The 19,010-nt window shown below is 42.5% G+C and overlaps 1 protein-coding gene across 4 annotated transcripts in view; it reads right to left on the bottom strand.

Moving 5' to 3' along the window:
• The window catches only part of LOC121095645 (TLC domain-containing protein 4-B-like), a 45,767-nt gene extending 26,906 nt beyond the window's left edge, over window positions 1–18,861 (bottom strand). Inside the window, exon 1 of one of the 4 annotated variants that reach the window (XM_040610793.1) lies at window positions 18,700–18,861. The gene's annotated coding sequence lies outside the window, so the exon portion shown is untranslated. Of the gene's footprint in view, window positions 1–2,092; window positions 2,363–2,392; window positions 2,563–2,771; window positions 2,966–18,699 lie in introns of those variants that run through there. The other 3 variants (XM_040610790.1, XM_040610791.1, XM_040610792.1) reach the window with 3 other exon arrangements.
• Between the last annotated feature and the right edge of the window lie 149 nt (window positions 18,862–19,010).

Raw genomic sequence — 19,010 nt, forward strand, 5'->3', positions numbered from 1 at the left:
ATGCTACCAATTTTATTCATCTGCAATGACTATACTAATACCTCTGAGTTTCAAAGACACTGACATAATCTCTTGGACAAAAGAAACCCATATTTCGTTTTGTTTCCTTAGTATCAGAAGATTTTATTAGATAAGTAACATTTCAGCGTGTGACAGGTGTTCATTTTAGCACAGGAGATTATGGAATCAAACAAAAAAACTCCCATGCAAAAAATGCATTGGAAGAGCTCATCTTTCTTCTAAGGAGCCTGCACAGGGAATTCGTTTTAAGAAAAAGTACTTGCATGAAAAGTGTGCGATCTGACTTTCGGAAGCATTATGTACCTCTCTCAGGAGTTTTAGCATCAAGTGTAGAACAGTGATGCCTACGAAGGTGAGAGGTATGATGGCAGCAGAGCTGAAACTAGTCACCCAGCCTCTCTGGTTGGTCTCACAGATACTCCTAGGAGTTTTGCAAGACTGATTTCAGAAGGTGATTTCATATATGTTTATCAAGACACTGTTTAATACATTAACTACCAAGTCCAGGAATAATTTTATGTTTTACTTAGACAAATCAAGTGCTGCGTTTTAATTCAATTCAAGGACCAGGTGTAAACAGCATTTCACATGAGATGGAAGAACAGTTCACCTATGAACATTTTCTTGCATCTCTTAAGTTTTCAACCATATCCTGTTTCACATGAAAATTAACTGTTGTTTACAGGTTGATTTTTTTATTTAAAAGAAAAATAATTTATGTTGTTGAACCAAAGCTTTTCACTTCAAAGAAAAATAATAAGCTTCTGATTACATACAATTTCTTTGCCCTGAGGACTATGGCCAAAGTTAGTAAGTCAAAGGTGGCTTCAACTACACTGTGTTTTTTCTGCCCCAGTATCTTCTTATAGCCGGCCAGCAAAGCCTGATCAAGATACAGAAGTTCATGGATTATATATGAGCAGACACTTTATCACCCAAACTGCATAGTCATTGATTACCATTCAGTCAGCTGATACCATTTCTGAGTTAGTGGAAGGCTGGGTGGGGAGATAGTACTTTTCTTCCTGAATTACAAAGTAGTTCTTTTATCAAAACCCTGTCTCCAGCTTGGCTCTTCACAGTTACTTTTTTAGCAGTGGTCTCTTCCTAGCTTACCCAAAAACTACTGTCTTAGCCATTCAGTTAAGACAGTAGTTACTAATGATCAGAACTTCACTCTTGCAGCTTTTCAGTGCAGTCTTTAGGTAAATAAGTATCAACAAACGCTTGAAACTAACAATCTTCAGCTAGGTATTGCTTACACATGTCTAATGCTGTATCAGGTTACTCTGTCGACCCCAGTATTTTTGAAAAAGCTAACAACACAGCTTATCAATCACACTCAGTAAGAGCGAAAAGTACGCTCTTTTCATGTGCTATTGCCATGCTGTGGTTTTCCTGCAATTCTGTCCTACTAGAAATTTAGAAGAAAAAACCCAACAACATTAAGACTCAACATTCATTCACCCCAATACGATACCCTTAAGAACTTCTCACAGAAACAAGTCAGCACTTAGTGAAAGAGGATAAAGGAAGAGTTACCAAGCGCTGTACCATCAACGGCATTTAAGCATTTATCTTCTCCTCATTTCACTGTTTCCACAGCAGTTTTTACATCATAAAAATAGGAAACGCAACTGTATCACCACAAGACTCAGCGAAGAGGCCCAGGGGAAGGCGTAAGGCCTGCAGCCCTTGCTTTCTTTAAGGCTGGATATCAAGATGAGTAGGATCAATTTCCAAACAAGATTACACCTAAAGCTGCCAGTGATACCAGGACATCCCATTCAGCCACATGCTCTCCTGATCCGTTTAAAACCGAAAGCCAAATCCAATCACCATAAAACTTGCCACACTAATTTGCAGAGAGCAACGCGGGACTACTGACTGTTTGCACATTTTATAATAAACCCAGTAATAAAACATCTGCAGTGCTTGAGTTTTGCTGCGCTGTTGGTTCTGAATGGTGGTTTCCATTGCTCCTACTCAAAGAGGCACCCTGCCTTCAGTATCTTACTTAGCTCAATAAGCAGCACGGAGGAGAAAACACAATAAAATTCGAGCTACTCACAGCTTAAGCCATTCCTTTTTCTGCGAGGGCTAACTAACACCCCACGCTCCGCTTTGCTTTCTGCTCTTAGGACCCCCATGCCCCTCGATGAGCACGCTTTTTGTAACGGCTGAGTAAACGGGCTGCGCGGCCGGCTCCCGGCACCGATCCCCTCCAACCCGGGGAGAAGTTCGCAGTCGGAAAGCAACAGGGAGGGGCAGCCCCCCGGCCCGGAGCGGCACCGGGACCCCGACGGGCGAGCTCCCGGGCGGCGCACGGCTCAGCAGCAGCCGCCGGGCGCTCCCCCGCGCCGGGCATTACCTGGCTCTCCCCGTCGGCCCAGGCGCCCGCCGCTCGCACCGCGCCCGCCCGCGGCGACAGCCCCGGCGACAGCCCCGGCCGGCAGACGGACGCCGGGCAGGCGGGCGCCGCACACAGCCGCCGCGGCACCGGCTGCGCGGTCGGGCGGCGGGCGGAGGCGGGCAGCCGCCGCACTTTGCGCGGTCACAGCGCCCAGCGCCGCCGGCTGCGGCCCGCGGCCCCGGGGGCGGCGCCGTGCGGGGGGCGGCCCCTCACCGAGGGAGGGCAGCGGCCGCGCCGCGCAGCCCCGCGGGGTGGGGGGGACAGGGCTGCACCGCCCCCGCCCCACCGGCCCCTCAGCGCCCCGACAGATCCGCCGGCCCCCCCCCTCCCGCCGCACCTGGGAGCGGGGCTACCGGGGCCGCGCCGCCGCCTCCGCCATGCCTCCCCGCGGCGGCGGGGACGGGACAGCCCTTCCCAGGCGCAGGATGCTCCGCCGGTGGCTCCGGCTGCGGCGATCGGGTTACGGCAGGCGTAGCCTTAAAGGGGCCGAGCAGCCGCCGCCACCTGCCGCCGGGCTCCGCTCGCCGCCTCTGAGGGGCCGGCGGCTTCCCCCGGCCCCTCCCCTCTCCGCAGCGGCTCCCCCTGTCGCTCGGCCCCGCGGGCCTGGCGGCGGCTGAGGCGCGGCCCCCGGCAGGGGCGCTGGGGCGGCGGGGCTCGGCGGCGGCGGCCGGCCGCGGTAACAGCGCCGAGGAGCGGCCGCCTGCGCGGCACGGCGGGGAGGCAGCCCGCGGCCGGCCGCCCCGGTACCGCAGCTGCCATCGCCGGCCCCGGCGCCCGCTGGCCGCCTCTGCCAGTTGCCCCGGGAGGGGCTCTGGCCCCCGGGTCCCGCTGAACGGACGGGGCTGAGAACAGCTCCCGCCTGGGGGAGGAAGCCCCGCCGTTAGGCATCGCATCCCGCCCGCCTTCCCGCAGCGCCCCGGTCACGCTGCCGTGCACGGACGCAGCCCCATTGTCTCAACCCGTCCCCGCAAAAACGCTAATGGGACCGTCCGCCCCCTTGAACCCGTTTCTGCGCTCCCTGATGGCGCTGCGCAGCAACCTGGGGTCACAGGCAACGTGCTCACCACACTGACAACAGCTATTGCTGACACCTGCTCTTTTTATAAATTGGATTTGACTAAAATCACATCTTTTTATTATTATTTTACATTTTTGAACTGTTGGATAATGTTGAGAAATCAAAGAGAAGCAAAATTACGTTGACAAAATTAAATATGATGATGATGCATGGCCTTAGTTTTTTTACCAACTGGAAAGCATAATGGTCAGGACTCTTGTTGCTCTTGCCATGTCCTGCTCCCATGCGCACCCTAAACCACCTCAGCTTTCCATTTCCGTTAAGGATTCCTGATCCTTCAGATCAATAATTTAAAAATTCTCCTCTCTCAAACAACATAATGTCGAAGGTATTCACATATATGTCTCCCTAGATTAAGCTGCAACTGGCAAATCATCTCCCCCAACTACGTACACTGGTCTCTCTTGCAAGATGTCTCCCAGGGCAGGAATGCTGTGGCCTGAGCCTGAACAGAAACTGATGCTGGCTTGCCTTAATGTGCCGGTCTGCAACACACAGAAACTGGGGTACTGATTAATGAGGCGTTGAGCCATTCCTGCTGTAGAAAGGGTAACCTGTGGGAGGTGAGCAGGGCGCCCCGCCAGCATCTGTAACTGTTTCAAGCCAGCTTGGCTTAATCCATTGCTGAACATAAACTGTGGGTAAGTGTGACCATCAGAACTACTGAAGTTTGGACTATCCACTTGTGTCTTATGGTTGACCAGCTTTTAAACTGATTTTTGTTAACAAAATTCCACAAAATGTTCTCAGCTGAGTAAAGGAAGAGATCCCATTCCTGCTTTCAATCTTCTTCCATTCCAGAAACAAACAGGTAGACAAATAAAAACAGCAGTATCATACCAACAGAGTATCTTAGTAAAACTGGGATAAAACCCTCATCTTTTACTCTGATGTCATTTTATTCATCATATACAGGAAGATTTCAACCTATTTTTATTGTGTCTACAGTTTTTAGTGAAGCAGAACAGCCACTAAAACCTAAGAACTGCATGGTGGGATCATAAACCATTTCCAAGATGACATAAACTACAAACATTCAGAAAAAAAATTTTGTTCAATAATTCACCTTCCAAAGAACAGTACTTTCTGCTTAATCCAACATCACTGACTTTGAAGTTTCTTTGTACATACCACTTGCCCTTGTAAGTTGTAACTCTGACAACAGCCTTCCACATGGAGAAGCTGTGGACCTCTGGGGTGACAGAGGACCTACAGTGGCAGTGAAGGCAGGAATGGTTGTTCTCAGGTCTGTGGATGCAGGCAATGACTGTTTTCGCTCATGGTTAACAACCAAAGGCTCTGAACAACAAGCTTCAGCAGATTTAGCTGCTGTGTTTTAAGATGTTATTTCTCCCAGCTGCCTCAGGTCATGACCGTTCTAGCAAAGGACAACAATGAAAGTCTGTAGTTTTTTAATATGCCAGCCTGTGACCTGGAGTCCCCACCGTAAGAGTGTGGCAATACCTAGCAGCAAGGTAAAGCAGACAGCTGAGAGTGGCAATATCTTAAACTGAACAGGTAACTCTGCCAAAGACCACCTATCAGGGCTCTAAGCCTCAAAACAACGCGTCACCATCATACACTTACAGGTTAGGAAGCATCTAGAAGACAAACCAGACCCTGCCCAAACCCCTCTATATCAGAGAGCCTGTGTAGCACACAACCTACCAAACAATTCCTTGGGCCCAGTGCTGCGTGGGTGAAAGAAACTAGTTTGACCTGCCTCACCACTCTCTCCTTGGCCCATGTTCAGCACATTTTGGAGCACACAGCAGATCATGACCAGAGGCAATGCCATCTTTCAACAGCCCAACAACATGTGCTCATTGACTGTAAAGCTGAGAATGGCGATACAGTATGGATTCCTGGCTGGCGACTGCTCTCCGTGGGAGCACTCAGCAGGATATCTCTCAGATTTCTGATAAAGAGAATTTGCAGATAAAAGAGAACTGGCTATAGGGTATTGTGGGAAAATTACTTTGGAGGAGATCAGGGAAAACTGGGACCTAATAGAAGCATAGTATTACAGAAAGCTTTTTAGGGTAACATACAGTTACCACTTTCAGGGTGGTCGGCATGCACGGAATCTACTTTACCATGGCTCCCTAAGCAGCACACCCTGCCATCTTACCACGTGCTGTCAGCAGTAACGGGTGGCGCAGAGTGGAGACACCGCAGCCAGGCTCTGTTGTACTCCTGCAGGAATGGGAACTCGATGGTACCACACAGCTGATAAGCTACATAGCACTTGTCAAATGAAGAATACACGCGATGCCCACTGCTGAGCCAACAACTGTGGCAAAATTACTTTCCTCAGGCAAACCTTGCTCATTATAATCTCATTGCAATACCACACGCACCTCATCCCAAAGTTAACTGCCTCCAAGGCATGACCACCCTTCACTGAGCACGCATTTTATGTTTTTATTTGACTTTACCTTTAAAGGTAAAGCAAGAGAATTTTACACCTATCAGTAACAAAAATATGTATGACTAGAGTCACCCAAGCTCCACCTAAATGTAAAGAAAAGGTATAAAAGTAAGTTAGAAAGAAGAGAAATTAGGGAAGACTCCATCATAACTTCTGGGATCAGCTGATGGGCTGAACCTGTCTTCTCCATAGGGACACCTACTGGGTAGGAACTCTATTCTATGACGAACTCGTGCTAGCTGTTATTAGGAGTATTGGTTTAAGCTTGTTTTGCAGTCAGTGTATTACCACCATCAATGTTTGAACCTTGTCCTGTCACAAACTTGCATTTTGTATAATAAAAATCTTCAGCTGAAGTTCATTTTGTGTAAGTCTCCAGAGGTCTGAGTAGTTGACATAAGGGATTTGACTCAGTGATGCTGTCAGCAGGGGACCCTGAATAGGTTAGTCGAATCACCCTCCAATACGGCGGGCTATCAAAATGCAGGTAGTGGACAGACTGGTCAGACACAAGGGTCCCATCTTTCTGGGGAAACTGACAGGCTGATCGAATATAAAGGGTTAATGGAAACCCCCCTTTCTAACGTGACAGGTATGAAGGTATTGCAATAGAAGGGAGGCCTGTAGACGTGATTAGATGCAGCTGCCAGAAGTCCAGGTTGCCTTAGATTCATTGTCTGTCGTCTTTTCCAACCAGAAATGTTCTCCAGGAAGATTCTGAGAGCCACCTGTGTGTCTGGGATTCTTGGTATCTAATAATCTCATCAAGTTGGATGTTACTGCGTATGCGCAGCAGCCTTGCCTTGGGTATCCCATGTCCAGCAATCCCAAAGAGATCCTCAGAGCAAACACACTGGGCCTGTATTCCATGTGCAAAGCAATTCCAACAAAACCAAGAGTGTACTCTACCACTCCTACAAAGCGTCGCATGAACTTAATAATTACTTTGAGCATTTCCTCAAATGTATGAGGCTTACTATACTTAGATGATGCAACTTGTGCACCTATTTGTGCATCACAAATACAGCAGCAAAGGGCAGGATAAACAGTCACCGGAGTGGCATCACAGTCAGCTGGTTGCTACACAGTGACCACAGTCTGGCTTTCACAACTAATACATCTCTTCCACACTCCCTTGTGATACACAGCCACCATTCTCCAGCAGCTGCAAACCAAAGATGCCACCGCTATATGGTAACTGTCAAGAACTCCCCCAGTAACAAATGCCACTTCTGAAGCCAGGCTTCAGCAGGGTAGGGAACTACAGGCAATGGGCTTGCTAAGGTGATGTGTAGAACAGAGATTTAGGGACACAGGGCAAAACATGAAATTATATTCCATGTTGGGCACATAGGTTGAAAGACCATAGGGACGGTAGAACATGGAGATATCGCAGTAGCATTCACAGATAACAGCATAATTCTGTTGGCTTCAGCTGAATCATCTTATTTACACTGCATAAGAGAAAAATTGGGCTCTGCTTTTCATCTATGCTTTAATTACAATTAAACTTCTTTGATATATTCATCGTTTTCAGCTTTGTGCCAATTAGGCCCAGGAACTCCATAAACAAGGAACAAATTTTGCTGAAACGGACAGGGTCTGCTAAGACAGGGTGGTAAAGAGGAAGGCAGCCCAATGTAAGTAAGTTGAAGTCTGCAGTAATCCATCCTCAGCCAAGTTGTACACCCTGTTCCATACCCTTCTCATTCTGTAATTACTTTCAGGGTGGCACTTCAGGTATGGTAAAAATATGTTGTCAGGTGACTGCTTGTAACTCCCACTAAAATCTGTGAGAGGGATGTGACCATAAATAGAAAACTACACAATACCTCTTCCCAAGCACACCTGTAATTTCAGAACCGTGCTTTCTCAGAGCTGAGCCTACTTCTGCCGAGAATGAAGCTTTTATCGTGGTTGCTGTACTGAAAAGTGAGGCATACGTGAGAAAGGAGAATATTTTCAGAGCATTTGAAAATTACTTTGGTTGTGGTTTTGAACTTACACAGAATGTAACTAACCTTTCTGTCTGAATTTACCAATTGTAGTAAAAATAGACTCTTAATGAATGGTAAAGCCTGATTAGTATATAAAAAAATTATATAACATGGTGTTGCAGCAGCAGTGGATTGAACTCAGTGACCTAAAAAATGCTTAAATTTATTTCTGTCTTAGGAAGTTCCTAGGTCTACCTGTCAGCAGCAGGAGATATTCCCAGAAAATCAATTATACATGTAAGCAAAAATATCATGGAGATGAAAGAACGTATGAAAGAGCAAGCACAATTCTCCTTTCACAACACTGTGAATCAAGAGTAACTCCACTGAAGCCAAAGAGTTACACTGGTGTGAGTGAGAAAAGAACCAGCTCCATTGTCTGAAAATTACTCGGGCCACCCATGGAGTCCAATCACAGTAACTGTAGGCAGCTAATATCACAGCATTTAATTCAGAAAGCCCAAGACTGAAAAGAGGAGACTGGAAAAAAAATCCAAAATTGGTTTTAGCTAAAGCTGAAAAATGTCAGGAAAACAGAAAAGGAGAAAAAAAAGAAAAAAAAAAAGACTCCATTTCTAAAAAAATCCTCCCTCCCTCAAACAAAAATTCATAGAAAAAAAGAGTGAACCTACATGCTTCGTTTGTTGTCTTTTTTTAAACACCCTACATGTACCCAGTTAACAGTTGCTGAGCTGTATGCTTCCCTGAAGGAGAAGTGTTATCTTCATTTTCCAAACAGCAGACACATTTTGTGTATTGATACGTATTGTGTTACACCTGCTCAGATTGAGTGCTGCAGAATGTGTCTTACCTTTCCAGCACAGGTCACTGTAACAGATCCTGGTACATTTTTAGGTAGCACTGTACTAAACAATACTTTCACGTTCCCCTGCTTTAGTTTACTTCCTGTAAACACACCTTCCCTTTTTCATCTTAAGTCAGTTAGTTTAGCTTCCCTAGCTCCTGCCACCTCCCCTTTTAAAACAGCATTTCTGCCAGTAGTACTTACTCTCAGTAATGGAACAAGGGCTTGTTTCTGGAAAGCTGTCTGGTCACTAACCTCTTCCTCTATCTCAGTCTCCCTTCTTCAGTTTTCTTCCAGTTTTTCTGTCTTCTCCATTTATCTCTCATCACATGCTGTCTCTTTCACCCTGTTACACCTCACCTGCAGCATTACCCTCTCTATTGGTATTACTGTCCTGATTATAATCATCCAGAAGCTATTGAAACCTGTAAAACAGCACGTTGTGGGTTTATTGTGCTGCATTACAAAGCGCTACACTAATGCACCATGTCAGCATTAGGACAAAACATCAAACCACATTAAGACAGATGCACTGATTATGATCCACAGAACTCCGCCTCTTTTTTTTTCTTTCCCAGGTCCTTCTGACTTCTCTTTTGGCCCTCTCCCATTTTATCCTTATCACCTTTTCTGTCACTTCATTTTCTTCCTCCCCACAGTCATCCTCCCCTGGCTTCCTTCTTTGTCCACTTCACATTCCTCCATGTGTTTTCTTTCCTTTGACATGCCTGCACAAAGGATTGTAACAGAGGCAGTACTGCGGCTTTGTTAAATGTGTCCTTGGGTCTTTGGTAAACAAAGCTGCACCTGGGTGCATCTTTGGGATCAGCAAACTAGGGGTCTAGAAAACATTCCATTCCCAAAGGCTTAAACCAGAGAGCTCTGAGATTAACATGACTTTTCGGTGCCCTGATCTCAGAGACAGAGCACACCAGAAACAGCTGGAAGAAGCCTGAAATAATACTGGATTCTTCTCTTCACATGCACATATTTCCTTTTGCCTTATAGGAGTCTGGGCTCTTGGCCACAAGAGCACCATAGAACCAGGTAGTGACTAGAATCCGATGATGTCAGAACAGCAGAAAATGAAAGATGTACTTTGTAATGGGATACAACTGAAAAGCATTAAATTGGTGCCAAGGGGTGCTAAAAACAATTTCCCGACAATTCAACATGCAAAGGGTCAGAAAGCAATGCTTTTTTAAGATGTTCAGACTGTCAATTAAAATCAGCATAATTCAAGCAGAGAACACGGTTCTTGGTGATGCTAGGTATTTTGATTTACATGATAGATTTTGAGGAGCAGCACATCAGGTAAAAGGACAGAGCGCATGCCTGGGACAGTATCACTCATCTGTATGCTAAAGATTGCTTCTAAGCCTCGCTTAGATCAGTCTAAACTTTGGCACATGCCATAGCAGCTGCACAGCATTTAACTATGCCTCTTTCAGCATGCTCCACAGTGCAGAAAGAATGTTTTATTAAGATATTTTAACAGCAGATACATTAGCCTGAAAAGGTTAAGTAGTTTCTTCAGACAATATAGCGTCCCCTGAGTGTCTGCCAATTTTTAAGATTTTGCAAAAATGTGTCTATAAGTTTTAGTGATTTTTCCATCCTCTGTTGATCTGTAAAAGCCCTGAGGAAACAGGGAAGGAATATTACTTAGTGGCACAGGAAACAATGAAACCTGGTGCACACTCCCATTATATACACCTAAATGCTGTTGAAATCCATCAGAAAAGCCCTGAATAAGAAAACAAGGAGTTGTTTTTCACTTAGTTCTCAAATACAGTACTCAGTAATACTTGTAATAATTTTATATTTTTCGGAGAACTGATTTCAAAATTGATTTCTCTTAAATAGTAAAGCTTTTTTTTCGTATTTTGACATAGATATTAAAGTGTTATAATACACTGTTTCAAAAGGAAATACACTTTATGTCCTAATTTTGTCAGTTTAGGAGCCGCAGAACGTACTATTCATTCTTCTTTCACTTCTGATACTGTCTTCTAGCAAAGGCACTGCTTTCAGCAGTGCTACTCGTTAATATTGTCATTATTTGCAAATTTTGTATTGGCACTATTATAGATTCTTACCTAGAGTTTAATTCTTGGTCTCCATTGATACCAGCAGGTCTACTGTTTTCCCCCCTCTCTAAAGCCTGGATCTGCATGTTATTTCATACAGACAGATTTCTGTCCCTCTGTGCACTTCCAGCCATGTGAAGGTGATGGTGCTCCTTACCGTAACTTCCAAACCTAAGATTTCATACAGCAGTCATGGTAAGAAAGATACAAAGAGAAGAAATAGTACATTTAAGTACATCAGTGCTAAAACACAGAAATAAACCTTGCCTTCCAGATCAAGTGGTGAATTATTTTAGGTTTCCACTTCCAATTACACTGTTCAACACCGTCTTGCTGACAAGCAACACTCACTCTGATCGGCTTACTCGGATATCTAAAAACATTAGAAAAATACTGAATATAAAACCAAGGATAATTAAAAATAAGGAAAATAGAAAAATAATCCTAATTGTATATGTGATATATATGAAAAAAATGCTAAGGTGGAAGAGTTCCACCTTAAAAATATATCGTGTCAACATTGTAAGTAGTTTTGAAAAGCCTTTGTGAATTGCAACAAATATGTTGTCTAACTGAATAAATTGCAGAAAAATTGTATTGTAACATACACTAATTACATCATCTTGGTTGTGTGGGGTTTTTTTCCAGTGTTGCACATTTATTTTGTTGTAAACACACACATTGTGCCATAATAATGCTACTGGGACTGCTTGAAGAGCCAACATTTCAGCACCTGTTCATTTGATTTGCTGAGTAATGGCTATTACACATCTGGCGTTCCTCTGGTGGCGTCCTCTTTTTCTGTGTGGAAATTATGCCTCAGTGGAAACAGGAATCTCACCACTGAAAGTGGGAACTTCCAGATTCAAGGTATCTTGGGCAACAGTACCTGCACATATGCAGGCCAAGATGCTCTAGTCCAAGTCCAACATCATGTTCTGCAGTACACAAGTCAGATGCGTTCTGGACATACTGTACTCCGTGCATATGCACTGAGTGTCAGACTGGACATCTCTGACTCACTGGCTGTGCCAGACATACCATGCAGCAAGTCCATGATGCTCAGAATTCTGCAAATTTGATACTCATGTATACCATTCATCTGGGCACTGAACAAACCTTTATATGTCAATTTATCCTAGGGAAAAATACATGAAGCCAGGTGCTGGAGCAGGTAATACTCTGCACCTTGTGTAATTAATCTTTCTTTTAAAAAGTGCGTATTTCAGTAAATCTCCTTAAAACAAGGACAGCCTTTTCATTTGACTTTTGCATAGTGCCTGTCCCAAAGAATTCCTGCATGTTGTAACAATAAAAAAAAATAACCCAGACAAGAACACAGTACTGCACACCGCCCCATCACCACTGTGGAAGTTACAGGAATAAAGGTTTCTCATGATCTGGTTCCTAACTACAAAAATACACCACAAAGGGAGAAGGTAACAAGTCCAGGGCAGTAACTCTTCAGTTTCACTTTAAACAGACTTTTTTTTGTCTTTGTGTGTACAGTACTCTTTAAAGGTGACTGAAGTTTACCTTACAGTTTCTCAATTATTTTCTTTTAAATAATAATAATAATAATAATAATAATAATAATAATCAAAGCTTATACAAGCTTTTGGCTTGACTATTATCTACTTAAGAACTGCTTGTAAATACAATTGTACCAGTCTTCAAACAAAGGTACAATCAGACAACATAGTTTGTCTTCAAAGTATTCCAAAAAGAATATGAAACCACTTGTAAGATCCCTATTTGGAAATCAGGTGAGCGTTAGTAAACCAGAAGCTGCCATGAAAACTCCTAAGTGTTTCCACATGCATAACATATTTTTAATTTTCAGTAATATATTAATCACCAGTCAGCAAAATAATTAATACCATAACTCTAAGCAACTGCCTTATTATCGCTGTTTAATTCACAACAACAGGAATCAAACAACTCTCTTGACACCCTAACAATGCATTAAATTCACAATAACTAATGCAAATCATGTGTAATTTCCTAACATTTATTTAACCTGTAACATAGGCAAGGGCATTCTCTTGTACTACTGTATACAAGCATCGACAGAACAGTGTCACACATCACCTGCGTTTGATGAAAAAAATGTGAGGGGGATCTGGTTTTAAATTTTATGTAATCACATAATTAAAGAATGTTAAAATATGGTTCAGAAGGAGAGTTATATTGGCTACAGCTGGACTTTTAACTATGACAGCTTTCTGTTAACACTGTTTACTGTGCTTGACAACTTACATGTCTTTAAAAAGGTAGAAGCAATAGAAGGAATTTCAGATTTCAAAATTTTAATATTGTCTTGCAAGAATGATATACAAATGTACAGAAATTAAAATGCCAAGATAACTTATCCAGCTCTTGCAAACTCTACAAGTAATTCAATTTATCTCCACTGAGAGCTAGTGGAGTCATTACTTTCACTTGACTTTAACAGGATTTGGGCAAATCCCCAAACCTGACATCCCCAAAACAATAGTCAATAAATGACATTTTTAAATAGAACTGCATAAAGAAAAGACACAAGAAAAATGGGAGGAAAAGAAAATCAAAGACAGTGTAGAGCAAAACCAGAACACATCATCTCTTCTATTTTAATATGATCAGTTCAACACCAGCATGTCATTAATTCAATGCTAGGCTTTTGGAAACCTAAACAGCTCACAAAACTGTCCTCACTTCCATCGCAGAAACCTGTCTTTACAGTGGAGGGTATCAGTTCTGATGCATTTTGTACGCTCATAAGGAGAGGGTGGAGAGAGCGTTGAAGGGTGAGGGGCCTTTTTTTCAAGCCTAGGAATGCTGAGGGCCAAGTACTGAAATCCAGATGGCCTGTGATGGCAGCAGCAACCCCCCCAGCTACCTGATTTTCAGTCTGAGAGAGGAAGAGGTATGCACTGAAACAAGCTGGTAAATGAGACCAATGCACAAGCAATGGCCAGTCTTCTGAACACAGGAATTCAGGAAAGACTAAAAAAAAAAAGCGCACTTCTTCTCATCCTCCTGAGAGATCCATGGAAAGCTTAGGAAAAGCCGTCAAAAACCTGCAGTGAGTATGCAGAGAATGCTACATTCTAACCTCCAAGTACCCCTGCAAATTTCATTTAACGTTGTAAACAGATTTTAAGATATATTTCCAGGAAGGTAATATCAGAATCCAAATCTATTTTTAGCAGTATTTTTTTAAAAGGCCTTGTTTTTACAGGCTGGGAGGCCAGAGGCACCCAGTGACCTCCAGGACGCTCTGTACTTTTAAGATTTGAAACAGAAGACTCTTTCTCCTGGCTTTTTGAATAGACAGAAGAACATTAGTTTACATTATGTTACAAGGACTGCTCCCTGAACATGCTACCCAGTAATTACAGCAAGTTGCAATATGTAATTTTGGTGCTGTATACTACAAATGTTCTTGCTTCATAAAAATCACATTCAGAATGCACCCAAAGTGTCACCAAACCTTGTGTCATCAAAGCTACATGCACCAGCTCTCTAGCCATGCTGTCAGATGTAGTAGGTTAAAGAAACATCTGCTAGCAGTGTGGCTCATCCCTGTTAGAAAAAAACATTTTTCCCTACAAATTGCTTCTTTGATTGTAAATTCTAACACCATATTTAGACCCTGACAAATTTCTAAAAACAACCTCCTCCCCCACTTCCAAAGACTACATACAAAGACCTTAGCGTTTCCAGGAAATCTTTAAATAGTGGGAGGGAAGGATACCTTATTTATTGAGTTTGTGTAAACTCACAACCACTTTGCTGTTTGTCACTGATGGCAGTTAGACCCCACAGTACACCACTGGAAATTAAAGTGTAAAGAACGGCAAGCATGCATGGGAGAACTAATTAATTTTCAATAGAGAATAAATCTCATTATTTGGGGAATTTCATTCTATCTTTTTGGCTATTTAGGACAAACAGTGTATAAGTGCTTGCAAACACTTTGCATCTAAACAAATGGGGGTCATTTTAAATATATATGAGAAGTGCTGTTATAACACGAAAACACAGAACTAACTGTAATGTTAACATAAATATTACAGATGTTATTGATTACAAATACAAATCAGGACTTCTAAGATTACATTCCCGTAATTGTAATGACTCACAAGAAAGTAAATTGCACTTAGCCCAAACTAATTGAAAGTAACTGCTGCTAAAAGGGACAAATTTTGCCACAGCCCAACTCTGGTAACATCCTAATTCTGCCATCAAATGAGATCAGCCAATAGCTTATATATTTATCAGCTGCCCCCTTCATCTTGTCCCCAGTTGATCCCCAATGGTCTAGTCCACTGATTTAATAAAAAATCCCTTTCCTTCCCAACAGCAGAACTCATAATATTGCTGCTGTTCTAGAGTCTTCCACATGAGCTTCCATTTCTAATGTTAAAGATTCACTAGAAACCCATTCAGAAGTCTTCAGGTTTTTCTAATCAAAAAGCGTAATATCATTGCTCTTTATGTTTCTAAAAACACCATAAGCATACAAAAAGAAAGAATTGTTTCCTGTAGAAAAAAAAAAAAATAATCAAGTTTACTTATATAACACATCTTGATTTTCAAATCACTTCTCCTATGAAATAATCATGCAGAAACTAAGGCAAACTACATGTCTGAAGTTTAACATGATAAATGGTTCCACATCACAATTTTTCCAGTAGCAAAGCCTGAGTAAGAGGTTCCTGTTCTTTTCCTCACCCAACTCCTTCCACCCTATTGCTCTTTACCCCTCCATTCTGGTCATGCAACTGCTTGTAGAGTTGCATTCTAAGCCAAAACAAGGCAAAAAGACCTTATTCAAGTAAACAACACTACAATCACTCTTGTTCATAGGTCTACTTTTAGAATTTGTAATTAGAAGAAAAGGAAAGCAATTATTCAAAATGCCAGTGAAGAAAACATGAATATAAGGTGTATTTCAGCTGGCTGGAAAGACTCTATTGTTTAACAGTTAATGTTAAATCACTTGAAGTGGAATCTCAGAAAGTGAATGGCCACCAGATAGCCAAAGCTGCTTACATTTCATTTCAGGGAAAAAAATACTTCTGTTTACATTCCCATTGCAGCCTTTCCCACTGGAGACAAAAGAAACTGAAACATGAAGAGAATGAGTCTTCCCCAGTTCAATTTATTACTCACCAGTGTAACTTTCAAAGGAGACATGCACCAGATGTACTAGTAAGCTTCCACAGAGAATATTCACATGTAGAAAGAATAGCAGCAGGTTTTTCTTCGGAACATTGTTTCACAAATGGTAAATGGAAAAAACTGTACTATTTTATAAAAACCTGTTTTCTCCCCATTCAGGAGTTTCAGGGTTTTCTTTTGAACAGCGATCAATTATTTACAATGAATGTGGCTTATTTCTCCTTCAGTAAGTTCAAAGCTAACTTCCTGCTTTAGTAGCAGAGGTACCAGAGACAGCCCTTACAATTACTGCATTTGCATCACTTTCTGTCAAATGACTTTTCAGGGCAAATGCACTGCTTCCTCCCAGACAAACAGGTTATACCATCACTTGCAGTATTATTAATTTTACAGACTGGAGAACAGTATGCAGCACTAGCCATTGCCTTCCTCACAGAAGTCCTATACTTCGTGTTATTTAGCTAACGCTACCATGCTGTGCTAAACTTTGGGACAGTTACTGCTTTTTCATATTAACTTTCACATGTGTGTTTGATGCTGAGACAAAGTAGTCTCAAGGCACTTGACAGATGGGAATCAAGCACCAAGCAAGCAGAGCAACTGAATTAGTGCAGAGCAACCTGATTGCTCTGTTACTCATAACAGTTCTTGGACTGAAGTCTCCCTGGTCCAGAACATTGTCTGTATTAAGTGAACAGGGAGTTGCCATGATGAAAACACACAAATACAGAAATGTCCTACTGAGAAAAGACATAATTAGCAGTGTTACACGGCAAATGGGATCTTCATGGGCTCTACTCAATTTTCATAACAGAAAAAAAAAAAAAGCCTGCAAAACTTTATGGCATCTAGCTTGCAGTCCATTGCTTCAATCTTTAAGTAGGTGTTTTAACTAGTCTCACCAAGCCCTGACTCTTCCCTCAACCCTTGCAATCTGCTGTGGATACTACTTGAAAGCTATAGTCTTTATTCAAGCAGGATTCCCAATGAGCAAGAAGATTTCCAACGCTTGTTCTAGGAGTTTATGAGGCAATCTCACTGGTTAGCTTTTTAGATTTATTGAAAGTCAGGATGTTTGCTTTGTGTCAAAGGAACTGTCAGATCCTCATTTTACAGCCCAAAGAACAGGTAGGCATCACTCTTATTTCTCCTCATTTTTAAATGACCTGCCTAGCAAAACCCCCTACCCCTCCAACTTCAGTCGTTTTAGGTCAGTTCCTCATCAATTTCACCGAACGGCCTTACAGAAGAATTCTATATAAGAAGGGGAAGTACATACATACAGAAGAAATAACATGAAAAGGAGAAAATAAGTTGAAGTTCTTAATGTCACCCTCTGCTGATGAGATTCAGGGATTCTTTCTCTGTATTAAATGCCTAATAGAAAGCAGTTCTTTAACACTTCTCATGGTAGGAAGAATAAGAGCAAAAGGGAAGATATAAAAAAGCCTTGGGGAAAAAATTCTTTACATAAAACAATTGGTAGTTATACACCCCGTGGCAACCTGGGATACATTCTGCATCAATTATATTATTTTTACTGATGAAGGTACAAAAGGGGAAAGATCACCACAGACAAAATTAGTATTTAAATTGGCCTATAGAATTTACTGTCTTGTTTTAACGTAGTGGTTTATTTTCTGACAAGGACTATGGTGTTTTCTTCCTCTTCCTTCTATAACTTGGACTTGGGTCTCTGTTGTCCCTAATTACTATTTTTATGTAGCTAATTAAGTGGAAAGATAAATGATTTTTTGACATTCATACATCATCAATATAGCTATTAATTAAAACCTTGTTGTTTCCAAATGTCAACAATGATTAAGCAGTGAAGTATTTTTTCCGAGGTTACTCATTTGGGTGGAAAATTTTACCATGCTAACACTGTTTTTAATAGTCTCTGCTTAAAACAAATGCAAAATTACATGCTGCACTGATGCAAAGAAAACCAAAACATAATCTGTAGAACCGTGAGACACAAATCAAAAAGATTCACTTTACTTCAGATCCTAAGATGGCAAAGGGAAGCTCAAAAGTATATATTTTACTTGTAAATATGCAATAACCACTGGAACCCTCAACTGGCACAAGTTTCTGTTAAAATTGATTAAGAAATGTTCAGGTTCCAAGGCTGGTACGGACACAAAAAGTCCAACTTGTTCAGAATGAACAAGAGGAAAAAAATCCAGCCAGAAAAAACATGCAGATGGATGCAGAATTGCAATGCGTTTGATCTATTGTGTTTGCGGTACAAGTGCACAGCCATCGTGTTTCATATGCTTGACAGGTCACCCCATAAAGCAATGGTGTCAAACCACTCCAAAAAGTTCTAGAGTTCACTCATCCTGATTCACAGGTCAAGAGGAGTGCCTTGCTCCCTGGCAGAGGACAAGGATGAACAAACTCCACCTCCCCTAATCCTAAAATGTAATATCTGGCTCTTTCTAGGAAACGCACATCCCATCTGAGATTAGTCCAAGGGCTGAATCATCACCATCTCCCCAACAAAGAATAGATGCTGACAGAGATGAAAAGAGGGCTGACCTGTTGCTCTACACTTCTTACTGAAATAAAAAGCTAAACTATTAGAATGAATGTAAACAACAACCATGAGAGGCAGTGAAATATCAACAGTCTTCATTTTATGCCTTATTGTAGGGTATGTAAAATTATAGTCACCTGTAAGCATACATACCTGGACAAAGATTATGCCTGCGCACGACTGCAAATTCCTGCAGGAATCCGTACGCGCCATGGAGCCACATGACTCCTTCGGCCTGCATTTCTTGATTTACAAATTTAACTAAAGCAGTGAGATTTCTTTTCGGCTGACCGCAGTTCATGCGGAAAAGGCTGGCCAGGGGCACGGCAGCTGGCCCGGCATGCGGGGCTGTGGAACGGTCGGTGCTCACGCACCCTCGCGGTCAGGCTCCGCCACGGGGGTATGTTCGGGGCACCAGGGCCCCGGCCGAGGAGCAGTCCCAGCGGTGACGGCCGGTTTCCGCG

The sequence above is a fragment of the Falco naumanni genome, chromosome 11, assembly GCF_017639655.2.
Source record: "Falco naumanni isolate bFalNau1 chromosome 11, bFalNau1.pat, whole genome shotgun sequence".
Classification (NCBI taxonomy): domain Eukaryota; kingdom Metazoa; phylum Chordata; class Aves; order Falconiformes; family Falconidae; genus Falco; species Falco naumanni.